The 17,027-nt window shown below is 33.6% G+C and overlaps 1 non-coding gene across 1 annotated transcript; it reads right to left on the bottom strand.

The window, feature by feature from the left end:
- Positions 1-16,824: 16,824 nt before the first annotated feature.
- On the bottom strand, positions 16,825-16,928 carry LOC127900183 (small nucleolar RNA R71). Its single transcript, XR_008052197.1, has one exon. It is a non-coding gene; the product is annotated as a small nucleolar RNA R71 (small nucleolar RNA).
- Positions 16,929-17,027: the final 99 nt, after the last annotated feature.

Genomic DNA, 17,027 nt, shown 5'->3' with positions numbered 1-17,027 from the left:
TCCTCAATATTTTAAAGGAAATAAGTAGAGTTTAGAAGACATCACCTGAGTGGTGTAACATAGAAGAAAATATTTACAAGCGGAGAGTTAAATTTAATTTGTACTTCTTACTGCGGCTACTCTTACCATCATTATTTGGACACTCTAACACAAAGGTCTAGGGGCCTGGCTCTGGTTTATAAGCTTGTAACAGATCAAGTAGCTCATTAGCAGTGTGAGCACAAATAAAAAGTTTTTTCGCATTGGAAGGAATGAAATAATTTTTTATTGCATGGTTAAGAAATGCGATAAAGCCATCATAAAAGTTATTGACATTTAACAAACCGATGGGTTTCTGGTGAATGTGCAGTGGGCCCAAGATGCTAGTGTGATAAATGCCTCTAGTGTTGCAAGATCTCCTGGAAGGAAAATAAAAGCATTAGCATGATTAAGCATTTCAGTTATTCTTTCTTGCATACCTGAGACGACTAACTCTTCTCTAGTCGATGAGTCAGACAAACTGCCCAAAGGTTTTAGAGCTCTTGGGATGATGCCTAACACTTGACTTCCTCTAACAAAAGCAGCTTCTGAGACCAATTTTGATAACCCTTGGTTATCTCCTCTATACACCAAGTGTAATTTTCTCTCTGCTATGCTTCGACCAAGATCTATGGCTGCCTCAACGAACTCTTTATGTTTGCCATAGTTAAATCCAGAAAGCACACAAATGTTTTTGAATTGTCTATTGGGAGTAGCTGCCATTGGGATACTTCTCAAAAATAATTTGTAAGTGCTTGACAAAAAAATCACATTTAAGAATCTTGGTGACAGTGGGTCACAGCTGTGTATGAGGTAGCATGTCAGTGTCAAATAAGGCGTAAAGCACATGGCTCGCGAGTCAAAAAGGAAATAGTAAAAAGAAAAAAAAACAATGATAAAATAAAAATAAAATTATTAAAGACAATAATGCAAATGATAAAACAACAGTGAAATAAAATAACAGTGAAGTAAAAGGATATTTACAGGTAGTTGCGACTGTGGCTCACATCTTCCTCTGGTTTTACATCCAGAAATGGCTTGAACGCCCTCTATGGGTCGAGGATAGGCTTCCCATCCAGTTTTCTTATAAACTGGAAAACATGGTCATTTATAGTCAGATTCCCGAGACTATATCCTGCATGCTCTTTCTGGAATAATGACCATAACTAGAGAATCGCTCCTTGCACATATCCACTGGGATGCGTTTCAAGAGGCAAAAGGATATCATCCAATGACTCCTTATTCAAGCCATCCCTAATGAATTGAATCTTATCTTCCCTGTTTTCAGACACCATTCCTAAAGAACATGGGTTTTATCGCAACTCATTCTAGCACACTTATGACTAGCAACATAAATTCTTTAAGCTCGTCGTTTTCTTGCATAATTTCCTTTACCACAACTAGGCATGTATGCAATAAATTTTGGAGGTAACTCACCTGCCAATCGTACTTTCGCCTCGATTAACCAACGGATGTCAGCAGGTATGTTATTCCTCATGAGTAATCGCATGCGTTCGGACCGAGCTTTATAGATCGTAAGGAGGGCATTCTGAGGAAGTGAAGGGAATCGATTGTGAAGTTTTGCTAGAATCTCGTTTCTGTCCATACCTTCACCTCAGAATATTAGTTATTATGGGAAACTGAAGTAACCGACTTGATTGTCACGGAGTACCGTTATCCACCACTTCACCGGGGTAACAAACTAAAGAACTCAAACAGAAAAACAAATTAAAACACACAAAGAAAATTAAAATCGTCCTCTTATTGAATTTACCTCAAGCTCCAACTGGATGTTGTAGACACATCTCTCAATGTCTCTGAGTTGGCTTTCTAAATCCTCAACATAGGATACTAACTCTGGTGGTTACAAAGCCCAAATACGATGTGTCTTACAAAATCGAATCTGCCTTTTGAGATGAGATTTTACACGTTGAAGTGGTTTAAGAATGTTCAGGAGGAACTGTTTAGCTATGACACTCATGATTAACAATGATAAGAGAAAACTTAATGGTTAAACAAACACACTTATGCAAAAATAATTTCAATTAGCAAAAGAATAATAAAAAGAGAAAAAAAATCAAATCATTGAAAAGAAAGAAAAATTCAATTCAAATCTGGTGGGTGACTTAAATTTATTTCGGTGTCCTCTCCATGTGATTGGTACTCTAGATATGGCTTTAATCTTTGACAATTAACTTTAAACGTGACACCGTTCTTTGGATCCTTAATTTCAATTGCTCCATGTGAAAAAACAGTATGAACAATAAAGGGGCCAGACCATCGAGAGCGTAACTTACCTGGGAATAGGTGCAAGCGAGAATTGAATAAAAACACTTTCTGACCTGGAGTGAAAGATTTTCTCATAATTTGCTTGTCATGGAAGACTTTCATTCGTTGCTTGTAAATTTTGGCATTTTTGTATGCATCATTGCGAATTTCTTCAAGTTGTGCTAGTTGTAATCTTCTTTCTGAGCTGGCTTGCTACATGTCAAAGTTGAATTTCTTGATGGCCCAATATGCACGATGCTCGAGTTCCACAGGTAGGTGGCAAGCTTTTCCATACACTAGCCTGTAGGGTGACATCCCAATTGGGGTCTTGAAAGTCGTTCTATATGCCCATAATGCATCATCAAGTCTTAATGACCAATCTTTTTTGTCTGGCCTCACCGTCTTTTCTAATATGTGCTTTATTTCTCGATTGGAGATCTCAACTTGGCCACTGGTTTGTGGATGATATGGAGTCGCCAGTTTGTGAGTGATTGAATACTTTGTCAAAAGAGCTTTGAATGCTTTGTTACAAAAGTGGACACCACCATCACTGATTATCACTCGAGGGAATCCAAAGCGTGAAACAATGTTGCTTTTCAAAAATCCTATCACCACCTTGTGATCATTGGTTCTACATGGAATTGCTTCTACCTATTTTGATACGTAGTCAACAGCAACCAATATGTATTGATGACCAAAAGAAGGGGGAAAGGGTCCCATGAAGTCGATACCCCATACATAAAAAATCTCAACCACTAAAATTGGATTTAGTGGCATCATATTCCTTCGTGTAATGCTCCCCATTCGTTGACACCTATCACATGAAGAACAGGAGGTGTAAGCGTCTCGAAATATAGTTGGCCAATAGAAACCACATTGTAAAACTTTAGTTGCTGTTTTCTTAGCACTGAAATGGCCTCTACAAGCTTGTTCATGGCAGAATGAAAGGATATTTTGAATTTCACTTTCTGGGACACATCAACTAACAATTTGATCTGCACAATACTTGAACAAATAAGGGTCATCCCAAAAGAAATTCTTTATTTCTGCAAAAAATTTGGCCTTGCTTTGCTTGGTCCAATGCTCTGGAAGTTGACCTATAACAAGATAATTAACTATATCAGCATACCAAGGTAATACTTCCACACTCATCAATTGTTCATCTGGAAATGACTCATTCAATGGTAATGATTCCATAATTGTGTCAAAATGGAGATGAGAGAGATGGTCTGCCACATCATTTTCTATGCCTTTCTTATCTTTGAATTCCAAGTCAAATTCCTGCAAAAGTAACACCCAATGAATTAGTCTAGCTTTTGCATCTTTCTTTGTGAGAAGATATTTAAGAGCAGCATAATCTGTGAATATAATTATTTTACAACCAATAAGATAAGATCAAAATTTTTCCAATGCAAACACTACTGCTAGCATTTCTTTTTCAGTAGTTGAATAGTTCAACTGTGCATCATTCAATGTCATACTAGCATAGTAAATAACATGGGGAATTCTATCAACTCTTTGTCCTAATACTGTTCCTACTGCATAATCAGATGCATCACACATGAGCTCAAATGGTAAGCTCCAATTTGGGGCTGAATGATGGGTGATGATGTCAACAATCACTTTAATTTTTCAAATGCCACAAGACATGAATCATCAAAGATAAAAGGTACATCATTAGCAAGTAGATTGCAAAAGGGTCTAGAAACTTCGCTAAAATCTTTAATGAAACGTCTATAGAAACCAGCATGCCCAAGGAAAGATCTTACTTCTCTTACTATTTTAGGTGGAGGAAGATTAGAAATGAGATTCACCTTGGCTTTGTCAACCTCAATACCTTTGCTTAAAATAATGTGACCGAGAACAATACCTTGTTTTACTATAAAATGGCACTTCTCCCAATTTAAGACTAAGTTTTTCTCGATACATCTCTGCAGAACTAGTGTTATATGATGTAAACATTGATCAAACGAGTCACTAAAGACAGAAAAATCATCCATAAAGACTTCAAGGAATCGTTCAACCATATCAGAAAAAATGTTCAACATGCATCGTTGAAATGTAGCAGGTGCATTATATAATCCAAATGACATTCTCCTATATGCAAAAGTGCCAAAAGGGCAAGTGAAAGTGGTTTTCTCTTGATCTTTTGGTGCTATGGGAATCTGATTATATCCTGAGTAGCCATCTAGAAAGCAATAAAATTCATGGCCTGCTAATCTATCAAGCATTTGGTCGATAAATGGTAAAGGAATTGCAATACGCGTATATAAATTTGGCACATGACAAACAATACCAAAAATAATCTTTATGTTTATAATTTCCAAATGAAAGTAACTAGATATCCATATCTCTTTTTTCTTAAAATAGAACCGTATTACATTCTTCACAAGAACAACAAAATGCAGCTACCCCCCTCCCCAAGTTGGCTACCCCAATAATCATGCCAAAGCCAAAGGGAGTTGGAGAGTGAAACCTTTTGATGAACCTTCCTTAATTACAAAATCAAAATAATTGAAATAATTTTATAACCTTTTTAATATCTTATTCGAAACAAAGATAATAAAAAAGATGTAGATAAAAATAATAATCCTATTCATTTACTAACCTCGCAAAGTCATTGTGCTACAAAATTTAGCGAAAAATGTTATGCCATATGTACTCTACCCACTCCACTCTTACTTTATCAATATCCTTTTGAGTGAAACTATCTCGTCCAACAAACTATATATCATGCACAAAATAGTCAACATTAATATATGCATCAACCTTATGAAATCTATAAATTTTAAAAGGATAAGGAGATAACTACCAAGTTTTTTATTGAATCGGCCTAGTTTTCAATGCTTTCGTTCATAAATCTGATGACATAATATCCACATTCAACATTTGTAGTTTGTTAAGGACACTACACAAAAATTTTGAACTAATTAATGTCATCTACATATGTAAATAAATTTAAATTGAACATACATATGTACAATTTCATATACCTTAACCCTTTTCCAAACAAAGGATTTCCGATTCGTATTTCCCATTTTTGCTACAAAAATCTTGAAAGCACTTAAGATACATAATTAAATACACATTTAGTCAAGCATGTTTTAATAAATGCATTATAATTGACAAAAAATGACAATAACTTATAGTGATACAAAGTTCTTCAAATTAGGGCGAGGTTCATGACCGAGTGAATAAAACATATACTATAAATTTGTGCGGATCCACAACAATCAACATCCAATGTTTGCTATATATAATGATAAATATCAGCCTTGCATATTTTTGTAAAAGAAAAAGAGAATAAACTCCAAATGCTATATACAATTACTAAAATAACAAACCTGGTATTGTAAGGAAACATCATAAGTTGTTCTGGATCAAGTATTTCCATTCTAAATACCATTGCATGAGCTCTAGTCTCGTAATTATTTCCAGTTTCATCACAAAAGATTGAAGGATTATCAAATTTGTAAATATGTTCCAGGGGATGATCCTTCAAGACTTCGTACAGATGCCTACAGAAAACAAGTAATAATTACTTCACTGCATAAATAAAAATTATAACTAATTATTTTGCCAAGAAAATAAGTAATTTAATTAAATTACTTCATGTAACAAGTTATTGTTGCGACCCCAATCTTTTCCATGCCACAAAATTGTACAATGTCATCAACTGATAAATATAATTCAACTTGTTCATTGTCGAAGATCCCTGGATAAATTTCAATAAATAATACTTTAGTCAACACTCGGCGAGCGTACTTGCAAAGAGCATCTATTCTTGCTGGCGCTTTGTATTCCTACAATTCTCAATAGATTTTTTTATGTAACTACAAATATGTATGAGATATCTACAAGCAAAAACAGAAATTAATTAACTAAAAAAAAAGAAGAATAAGACATTATAGGCGTCAATGATATGCTCAGTTAAATGCTAAATTTATACACGAGTGCGACATATAATGGTAGAATACTTAGACTCTATGTGATTTTTTAAATCTTTCAACGCAATTTTTCAAAGGGTTAATGTTCACTATTCATTAAGCAAGAATATAATTTCGGATATGATTTGGGGTGTTTTTGACTTTGTGATGACCACATATTAAATGGAAAATGATATTTGAACAGTGGCAAGACAGAAATAATAACTACCGCGGCATGAACATTACTATCATTTTCTTACAATACACATATTTCTATCTTCGAAACATTACTTAGCTACAAGAGTTGTATTTGACTGCAGTTTGTAAAATTTTCTAGGCAGCTGCGGGATAAATTATGTGTATCAAACAAATAAACAACACTTCACGAATGTTGTTTATTTGTTTGATACCCTATTCCCTACTCCAAAATAAAAAAAAAATTATTAATAATTTAAGACGAATCAAAAGCAAACAATTAATTATAGATATATACCTCAAAATCATTCAAGATGACAAATTGCTTAGGCACGCAACATGGGATCCAATGGCATGGCTAACAATAACTAACTCATCCCTGACAGGCCTTGGTAAAAAGGCATCCCCTTTAATTGCAATATTAATAGCCACACGAACATCCGTGACTGCCAATGGTACTCCATGCATAGTAGAATTAGGATCATTGTTTTCTAACATTGTACCTTTGGTTACAATACTATTTATGCTGCCCACTGCTAACATACATGATTTGCCCTGCATCATCTATGAGTAAAGTATTAATCATAGCATTATAAGTGATTAAAATCTAAACTTTGAGATTTGGAATTAAAAAAAAATATAGAACTGCACTTATTTTTTATGTATACTTTTTTCTTCTTGAAGCACTCATTTTGCATATGTACTTGTTTTTTCTTGGAGCACTTTTTCTTCATTCTTGGTTCTTTGGAGCAGCTGCCTTTTTCTGAGGGAACTTTTGGTGACTGGATCGGTAGGACTCCATTCTTTCGGAATTCTTCAAAAAAATGCATCATTTGTTCTTATACAATCTTCCCTACATTTTGCTCTAATAGAAATTTTTCTTGTGAAATTTTCTCATAATTTTCCTCTAGTTGAGTTATACGCTCTTGTAACTCATTGTTGGATGAGAAACTTCATTTTTTCCTTCCAAAGTATGAAGAAGGTGTGGCAAAACGTCCTCCAGTTCTTACTCGACTTGAACTTTCAGGGGTTCCTAAAGCTATTGTTAGAACATCATTCCTACCACCAGTAGCTATAACCCCTTCCTCACTTTTCTTTGTTATCTCATCCTACATTTGAATAATAACAAGAAATCAGCAACTTTTTAGTTCATATGTTAAATTATTCAAAATCATATATTTATAAACTTACTATTTCATTAGCCTTTCCTCTAATGACCTCGTTCGTGTGTCTACCTTTCTTATTTTTGTGTGCTGTTTTCCATAAGGTAGAGCGACTAATATCTTTTTTGTTTCCAGCAGCTTGTTGCTATATATAAATTTAAATGAATTAAAGTCATACATAACTTTCTTAATTAAGGTGATAGACTGAAAAGGAAAGTTATACATACATATAAATATTTGTGTACATACCAGTTCATCCTCTAATCCCACATAGCCTTTCCTTGAAAGGCAATGATTGTATATATTTTTTGCCCTTCTTTCTCTATATTTTTGGCTAATTTCCTGCATTCAATAATCAAGGTAAGTACACAAACAATGACAAACATACATTTAATTAAAAAAGTTAGTTAATACCTCAAATGCACTAGAAGTTCGATAACGTACAAAAACTTCCCAATCTTCTTGCTCGATAAAATCATACATTTTAGGCAGGCACTTCAGTGCCTCTGGCTTATGTTTAGATCTCTTGATATATTTAGTGGTGAGTTTATTCTTGAAGGTTCTTTATTTATTCGTAGCTAAAGATAAGAATTTGCCTTGAAGCTCATCATCCACCTCAAAAGAGAACTGCAATATGCATAGCATGTTTAAAAAAATTTTACAAATTAAATAAATGTGTATTATTTCAGGAAAAGGGCTGTAAACACATACTTTTACACATTCCCATATCTTTTCTTTGGACTCTGATGGCACTTTGCTCCAATCTTTATAAGAAATTAGAACCATGGTGCGTGCCAAGACACCTAAAAAGCTAAACAATCATGTTGCTACCTTGTCGTGTTGTTGTCCTCTTTTGTTATACTCGACTATAAGCTTCTATCCATTGTTTCTATTTCTGACCAGCTGAGGTAAATTCGTTCGACCTCTACTTTTTCTTTTTTTGACAGTTGAACTCATTTCTGTAGCAATGTTTTATAAACCTGCTGCAAAATAACTAAAGAAAAAGAAAAGAAAAAAATTGATGAGAATTTAATAGAAGAATAACAGGTCACATAAGCTAAACAATGCTATACATTAAAATAATAATTCAATACACCAACTTTGTTGAAAAAAAACTTATGTTTGTTTTCTAATAAACGTTTTCAACCAATGTTTCCTCATTGATATCAGTTCTGATGTAAGCTAAATCGTTATCACTCATTTTTATCAAATGACTCAACAGATGGCATTAAATTGCTAGAATTTTGATGTTCTAACATGATGTCACCTAGATCTTCTCTTGAATCATACATATATTCCCCACGTGGAGTCACTATCACAATAGACCACCTTGGATCGAGTTGATCTTCAACATAAAATACTTGTATCGGTTGAGAAGCCAAAATAAAACCATCATCTTTATGGCCTATCCTATTAAGGTTTACCAACGTAGGTCCTTGCTCATCTTTTTTTATCACACGATTGTTTTCAGCCCAATCACACTTAAATACAGGAATCTTGAACTTGTTGTAATCAAGCTCCCATATCTCTTGTATAACTCCATAAAATGACATATTTGCCACCACAGGATTCTTATCTTTAGCAATTGAAATCTGAAATGTGTTTGCATCTAAATAGACTCCACTGTTCTGTACAACTCGTAAGTCATCACGTTCTTTAGTATGAAAACGATAACCATTAATTTCATAGCCTTGGTACTTTATCACTTCAAGGCGAGGTCCATGTGCAATCCATCTAAAGGCTTCCAAGATATTGTTCCTTGATTCGTTAAGTTGAATTTCAACCTATATGATAGTAATAAAAATGTATATAAATAATACACAAATATCTTAGAATAACAAAAAAATGTTTATGGATGAACTATATAGTTAATTACTTTTTGACGCAACCAATATATGAAAGTCCTATTATATTCATCTTGTAGCCACTTTTTCTTCTTTGACTTTGCTGGATATTTCTTCTTCAAGAACTCCATATGCTCTCTAAGATCTTAAAGATGAAATAATAATGATTATAACTATTACAGAAAATATAACTAATATATATAAGATAAAGGAAATAGTTACTAACATGATATACGGCTGAACTTCATTTGTATTTTCTAGTACATATCTATGTGCCTGCACCCACAATTTACGATCTATTCTAACAACACATCCACTTGGTAAAAGTAATCCAACATCAAATCTGTATTTTTTAGGTGTAATGCCAATTTCATCAACTTCATATAAGTATTCTATGCAGAACTCAATAGCCTCTTCAGCTATATATGATTCAGCAATGCAGCCCTCTGGTTTATCCCGATTTTGTACATAATCCTTCAATATTTTCATTTGCCTCTCAAATTGATCGATCCATCGGAGGTAAACAGGTCCACAGAGTTTGACTTCTCTAACAAGGTGCACTGGTAAGTGAATCATAATATCAAAGAAAGCTGGCAAGAAATATTTTTCTAACAAGCATAGAATATTCACCAAATCTTCTTGCATTTGATCTAATTTTTCACACATCCACTAATTTGCTGCACAGGTTGCTAAAAAAAGCACAAAATCTTGTTATTACATATCTAACATGTTTTGGTAACAAGGATCGTATTGCTAAAGGACGCAATTGTTGCATCAAAGCATGACAATCATGAGATTTCAAGCCATAGAGTTTCAAATCTTGCAATGAGATTAGATTTCTAAAATTTGAACAATAACCATCAGGAACCTTATTTTCAAACAATGTCTTACAAAAATTTTTCTTTTCTTCCCTTGACAAAGTATAACACGCAGGAGGCAATTTTGTTCCATTTTGGCCAATTCTTGGTAGTAATTCTTTCCTTACACCCATTTCATCTAGATCCATACGAGTTGCAAAACCATCTTTTGATTTCCCTGGAATGTCAAGTAAAGTCCCCACAAGACTTTCACACACATTCTTTTCAATATGCATAACATCAAGGGTGTGTCTAACATATCAAGACTTCCAATAATCAATCGAAAAAAATAGATTTTTTCTTCCAGCAAACTTTTCATTGATATCAGTTGCACGACTATTTGTTTTTTTTTCCCTAACCAGAAATTTAATCTTTGAACTTGTGCCAAGATTTCCTCTCCTTTCAGCAGTTCTAGAGCAATTTCAATTTCCTCTTCATTATTAAATGCCTTTTTCTGAAACTGATATGGATGATATCGTGGTAAAAATCTTCTATGACCGATATAAGACATTGTTTTACTATGGTCAAGCTGAACTGCACATGTTTTTTCACTACAAATTGGACATGCTTTATATCCTTTTACAATGCAACCAACCAAGTTTCCATAAACAGTAAAATCATTTATCATCCACATTAAAATAGCTTTCAATGTGAAAGACTCTTGACAATAAGTATCATAAGCTTCAATGCCTATCTCCTACAATATTTTAAAATCATCAATCAATGGAGCTAAGTAGACATCAATATCATTACCAGGCTGTTTAGGACCTGAAATTAACAATGTCAGCATCATAAATTTCCTCTTCATACAAAGCCATGGAGGAAGATTATATGTCACTACTATCACGGGCCAACAACTATACCTACTACTAAGAGAATTATATGGATTAATCCCATCTGCAGATAATGCAAGTCGCAAGTTCCTTCGTTCAGCTCCAAAATCAGGCCATAAGTGATCTATTAGTTTCCATGCTGGGGTATTGTTGGTTATTTTTATAATCAATTGCTACCAATGCCAATGTGCAAGTATACACAACAAGTATTAAAGTAATGAATATTCAAGATTGTCTCCACAGAGATTGATGTTACTCGAAATACTACAGCAATCACAATAGTGCAAATCAACTTAAGGCCAAAGTTAACAATTGTAAATTAAGTTCTATCGTAATTGATGATTGTGAGAAAACTAAGTAAAACAATACCGTAATGAAATAAACTAGATTAAATGTGTCTAAGATTCAATTGAGATTATGGTAGTTGAATGATCAAACTCTCCTTATGGGCTGACTACTTTTCATCATGTTAACACCAGTTGTTACGCCAAGTGCTGCAGCACTAGGCATAATTAATTTGCATTCTCAACTATCGCATATTGGAAGTCTCATACCCTTAAATCTATTAACAATGACCAGTTGCTAATCTACTTATGGTATGACATTATGATCTTTAGTCTCTCCACCCTACAAGGTGAACACCTATGTCTAGTGTGTCACAAATCTTAACTTCAAGTATAGCCCTTATGGGATTCAAGATAACTTAATCCAGGAAACTTAAATTAAGATCAAGTAATACTCTAATAATGTCCGCTAAGACATGCCCTTTTGCTGCTCTATCTTGACTGGAACTATTAAATGGGTGGTCAACCGAAATAACAGTTATATTCATAATAGCTACTAGAGTAAAATGCTACAGTAATGACATAACAACACATAAGAACATTCAAGAACCCATTGGATTGTTTGTCACTCAACTACAAGCAAATCTAGTTCATATTCTGAATGAGAAAAATAACATAAATGTATTGTTCACGGGATACATCAAAACAATCACAGGAAGAAGATAAATATAAGTTGAGCACGGTGAAAGACAAATCCAAATACTTCTACAAGATTCTTCAATGTTGCTGAAACAACACTCTTCAATTATGATCTTTCTTTTCCTTTTTCGCCTTTCTATGTGGTGCACGCCTCCCTTTTATACTGCAAACTAGGGTAAAAATAAAAGTCCATAGGCGTGCATGAGTTAAATTAGAAAACATGAAAATCACGACTTTTGCAGCTGACCCGTGCCTAAATTTTCTCCCACATTGCTCTCAGATTGCTACAGCACTGGTTGCTCTGACATCCGCAACAATACCGCACTATTCCTAGTTATGCTTACTTTTTTTGCAGCCATCTTCTTTCCTCCTCTTGCTCATCTAATGTCTCAACATCCCCTCATAAATTAAGACTTTCTGAAAACCTACAATTATGCACCTGGTTTTAGCACAAACTATTTTGATTCAAGCAAAATGTAATAAAAACACCTTATTTGTTCTCTAAGTGATCTTGATTTAAGTCTAGAATTGATGTAATAACTCTCATTTCCTAGACTTATCAGGTATCTACAGGATGATGTAATAGTCCATCAGTTTCCCTTTGAGTGGCATGCCATGTTTGATTTTTCAAAGTTTCAACACTTCAAAACATTCTTTAAAACCTTGGGATTGGTGGGAAATACCATAAAACCTTTGCTAGAACACCAATATTCATCTCAGTTGAATTTTTTTTTCAACTTCCACCTTGCTACACCATAATTAGGACATATAACAACATCTTTATAGTCTTTTCTATAAAGTATACAGTCATTTGGACATGCATGTATCTTTTCATACTCCATCCCTAATGCATTTAAGGTTTTTTTTGCCTTGTACATTGAACAAGACATTTTATTATTGTCATGCAACATTTCTCTTAACAATTTCAACAAATCTGAAAAGCCTCGGTCTGACCACCCATTTCTTGCTTTTAGGCTGTACAATTTTACCAATGCAGATAATTTTGTGAACTTACTACAACCTGGATATAACTTTTTCTCGGCATCAGCCAATAAATTCTCAAATTGTTTAGGATTGTTTTCAAAATGATCATAAGGTCCTTGAATCATCTCTACAGTGCTGGCCACAGATTCAGTTTCAAAGGCTCTTGTTTCAAATTCTCTTGTAGATTGAGTGTTGCTAGTAGTTGATAGCTTCTTAACAAGCTTTTCTCCATGCAAAATCCAATTATTGTAACTTTCGTCTATACCGTTCAAATACAAATGATCCCTAATCTCATCAACAGTCTGATGTTTCACATTTCCACATTCCATACATGGACATAATATAACTATTGCAAAATTTTTAAATCTTCAACACCAATCTCATAATCTTTTGATCTTCGATCCATAGACATCCAAGATTTGTCCATTCTAAATGTAAAATATAAATATATCATTCTAAAATATTTTCCATAATTTCCTCGTAAGTATCTATATCCTAATTTGAGAAAAAGTAAAACATAGAACCTTAAGATTATTATTCTATCAAAATAATATCAATAAAAACATTAATTTACTAAAGCACATAGCATAATAAATTAACCAAAGCTTAATGGACATGAAGTGCCAGGGACTAAACACAAAAGCACAACAAAATGGATTGCTATGGTGAGAGCATTTGTATTAAGTGCTAAGCATATATATATATATATATATATATATTGGTCTGAACCACGAGGTGGTCCTGAGTGGGCCCCAACTGTGGGAGGCACCTTTAAGCCCATACCACAACCCAGACTAATCCCTGCTCGCACTCGGTCGACCCGTAAGGGATAAAGTGCTGGCCAAAGTGGTGACTCCATACGAGAGCAGGGCTTGAACCCCTGACCTCTCTTAAGGAGTGAGACTACCGAACCACTCACACCAACCAACTTTGGTTTGCTAAGCATATATATGATAACAAGTCTAAACATCTGAATTTTTTAAAAATATGTATTAGTTTCTAAAACTAACATTATTTCTCTTATTAATATTTGTTCATATATTAGATTCAAGATGTTTTATTAATTAATTATTAAATTATATACTTAATGTCTTTATTTCTATATTACTTATATTAAAAATAAATAAGTTAAAATAATAATTTCTATACTTATATCTATTAAATTATAATATCTTTATAGTAATAAAATTATTTTGATTCTAATAATATGATTATAATTATAGGTAGATTTTACAATATTCTATATGATGCTAAAGAAAAGAGGATGAAATGATTAATTAACATTGTAATATCACATAATATTATATAAAGGCTCATTCTATTAATTCTCCGTTAGTTTTACTTTTTTATTATTTTTTTATTATTTTTTAATAAGAAAGTGTGTATATAAATTAATTTTTAGTTATTTGAAGAATTTGAAATATTTATAATTTTGCAACAAATCCCGCATGGCGCATGTTGTTTTTGGTTTCCCAATTTTGTAAAAGATGAGATGAAAGAAAAGAGAAGGGGAAAAGAAAAGAAAGATAATCCAATTAAAAGAAAGAGGAGAGGTTGTTGAGTGTTAGAAAATGCATATTTATAAAGGAGAAAACCATCATTTTACATTTCAAGCTTTACTAACACCTTTACTTTTATGAATTTAACCTTCTTTTGATTTAATTCCGTTTGTTTTATTTTAATTAAGTATTTTATGTATTTTAGGGGCATCATAGTCATTTCACAATAAACGAGAGATCAGATGACAAAACGGACATCACTTTTGAACTCAGGACGGTCGAAAACCTTAGGAGGAGCATAAAAGGAAAAATAGCATTGTTCACATGTATGGTACTATTCACGTGTACGGTACTGTATACGTTACTGTTCACGACACTGTTCACATAGACGGACGATGACGTGGCATTGACCGATGATGTGGCATTAACTGATGAGGTGTCACGATCCTGTTGGGCTAAAATTCTTATGTACTGTTGATGGTGACGTGGCAGCATATCAGTGGACGAAAAATCTCGCGTACGGTACATGCATCACACAGGATTATTTTCAACCAAACCATGTTACTGTTCATCCGCGTGGTCAAACCGCGTACTGTTGACTGATGACGTGGCGCAATCCTGAGCTTCCAAACTGTTTTTAATCCGTTGGCCATGATTTACTCCATGTATCTATAAAAAGGGGGCCTCCCCCACCTAATTTGATACCTCTGAATCCATTTTTGGACTCTGTTTTCTATAATTCCCTCTTCATCTTGTATTTTCTTCTTATTTTAATAAATTTCTATTTTGCTCCTAGTTCAATTATGAGTGGCTAATTTTCTTTCAAGCTTGGGTTGAAGGTGAAGTCTCAACATGTGTCATGGGCTTAATTTGGTAAATTTATTTTCTCTTCCCCTCTAGTTTTTGTGGATGTTTTGACTTCTTGTCGACAAATAATACTAATCTTGTCTAGTACCGCCTTGGTTTCACCGGCCCTCTAGTACAAGGTTATTATCATTTGGCACGATAAGCCCTTAGCACCATATTGATTAGAGCGTGGTTCATGAGGTGTGGATTCCCCCCTCATGATTTAATTGGCATTAATACGGATTATTTAGCGCATGATGCATGTTGATACGGATCCAGATACCCAAGTACGTCATCTCAATAGAATTCTCTTCAATTTATTCTTGTCATTTCAATTCTAATTTTAGAATTTATTCTCGCCATTTTAATTTAAGTTTTAGCATATTCCAAATCATTTCCACCACAAATCCAACCACCCATTTACAAAACTAATTCTACACATAATTAAAATCCACCTTCTCGTGGGATCGTCACTCGTCACCATTAGTCCATACTACAATAGATTCGTGCGCTTGCGAGTACATTAAAATTTGCAAAACAAGTTTTTGGCGCCGTTGCCAGGGAGGTAAGTAATTTTAATTAATAGAATTAATTTTTGTGAATAATTTCTTTTATTTGTTTTCTTGTATTTTTTTTTGTTATTAAAAAAAAGAAAAAAAAAGAGTGAATCTACATATAAAGGTTAGTATTTCTTTTCTTTTTCTCTTCTTTAACATTCTGTAATTTAATTTTCAATTTATTTTTCTTTGTAATTTTTATTTTATTTTATTAATTTAATTTTTAGTTAATTTATTTCACGTATTTATTTTTGTGTATTTTTATAGAAAGGTTGTAATAGCGCAATAAGGTTAGTATCGTAATTTCTCCCTCTTCTTTATTTTTATTTGTTTTGTTCCCATCTTTATTTTTATTTTATTTGTTTTGCATGCATGGTCGTAGGTCATTATTACCTAATCTTGAACCTATAGACCTTGAATTAGAAAAAACACTTCGCACACACAGGCACATTAAAAATAAATTTGGAATGGATTTACAAGCACCACAGGAGAGGCCATTTAAGGATTATTTCAGTCCTTTAGCTAATTTGAGCACATCATGCATAAGATACCCAAATGTAGCTGCTAGGAGTTTTGAACTAAAACCTAGTGTGCTAAATTGTCTCCCAACATTCTATGGCCTAGAAAATGAGGACCCATATAATCATCTGAATGATTTTCATGCAATTTGTCAAACTTTTAAATATGAAAATTTTTCAGACGATGATGTTAAACTCAGATTATTCCCATTTTCTTTAAAGGATAGAGCTCGTTCATGGTTAAATACTTTACCTGCTAATAGCATTTCATCATGGGAACAAATGGTAACAAAATTTTTGAATAAATATTTCCCAGTGCATAAAACCAACGCTATTCGCAGGGAAATCTCGGAGTTTACCCAGAGAGAGGACGAGCAGTTTTTTGAAACATGGGAGCTATTCAATGGGCTACTCTTTAAGTGTCCACATCATGGGTATGAGAAATGGCACCAATGCCAATACTTTTTGGAGGGATTATTGCCGAATGTGCAAGAATGGCTAATGGCAACAAGTGAAGGAGAGCTAATGTCAAAAAG

Source organism: Citrus sinensis, chromosome 9 (assembly GCF_022201045.2).
Source record: "Citrus sinensis cultivar Valencia sweet orange chromosome 9, DVS_A1.0, whole genome shotgun sequence".
Classification (NCBI taxonomy): Eukaryota; Viridiplantae; Streptophyta; class Magnoliopsida; order Sapindales; family Rutaceae; genus Citrus; species Citrus sinensis.
Note: the sequence above shows the minus strand (reverse complement) of the source record. Positions and strands in the feature narration are given on the sequence as shown.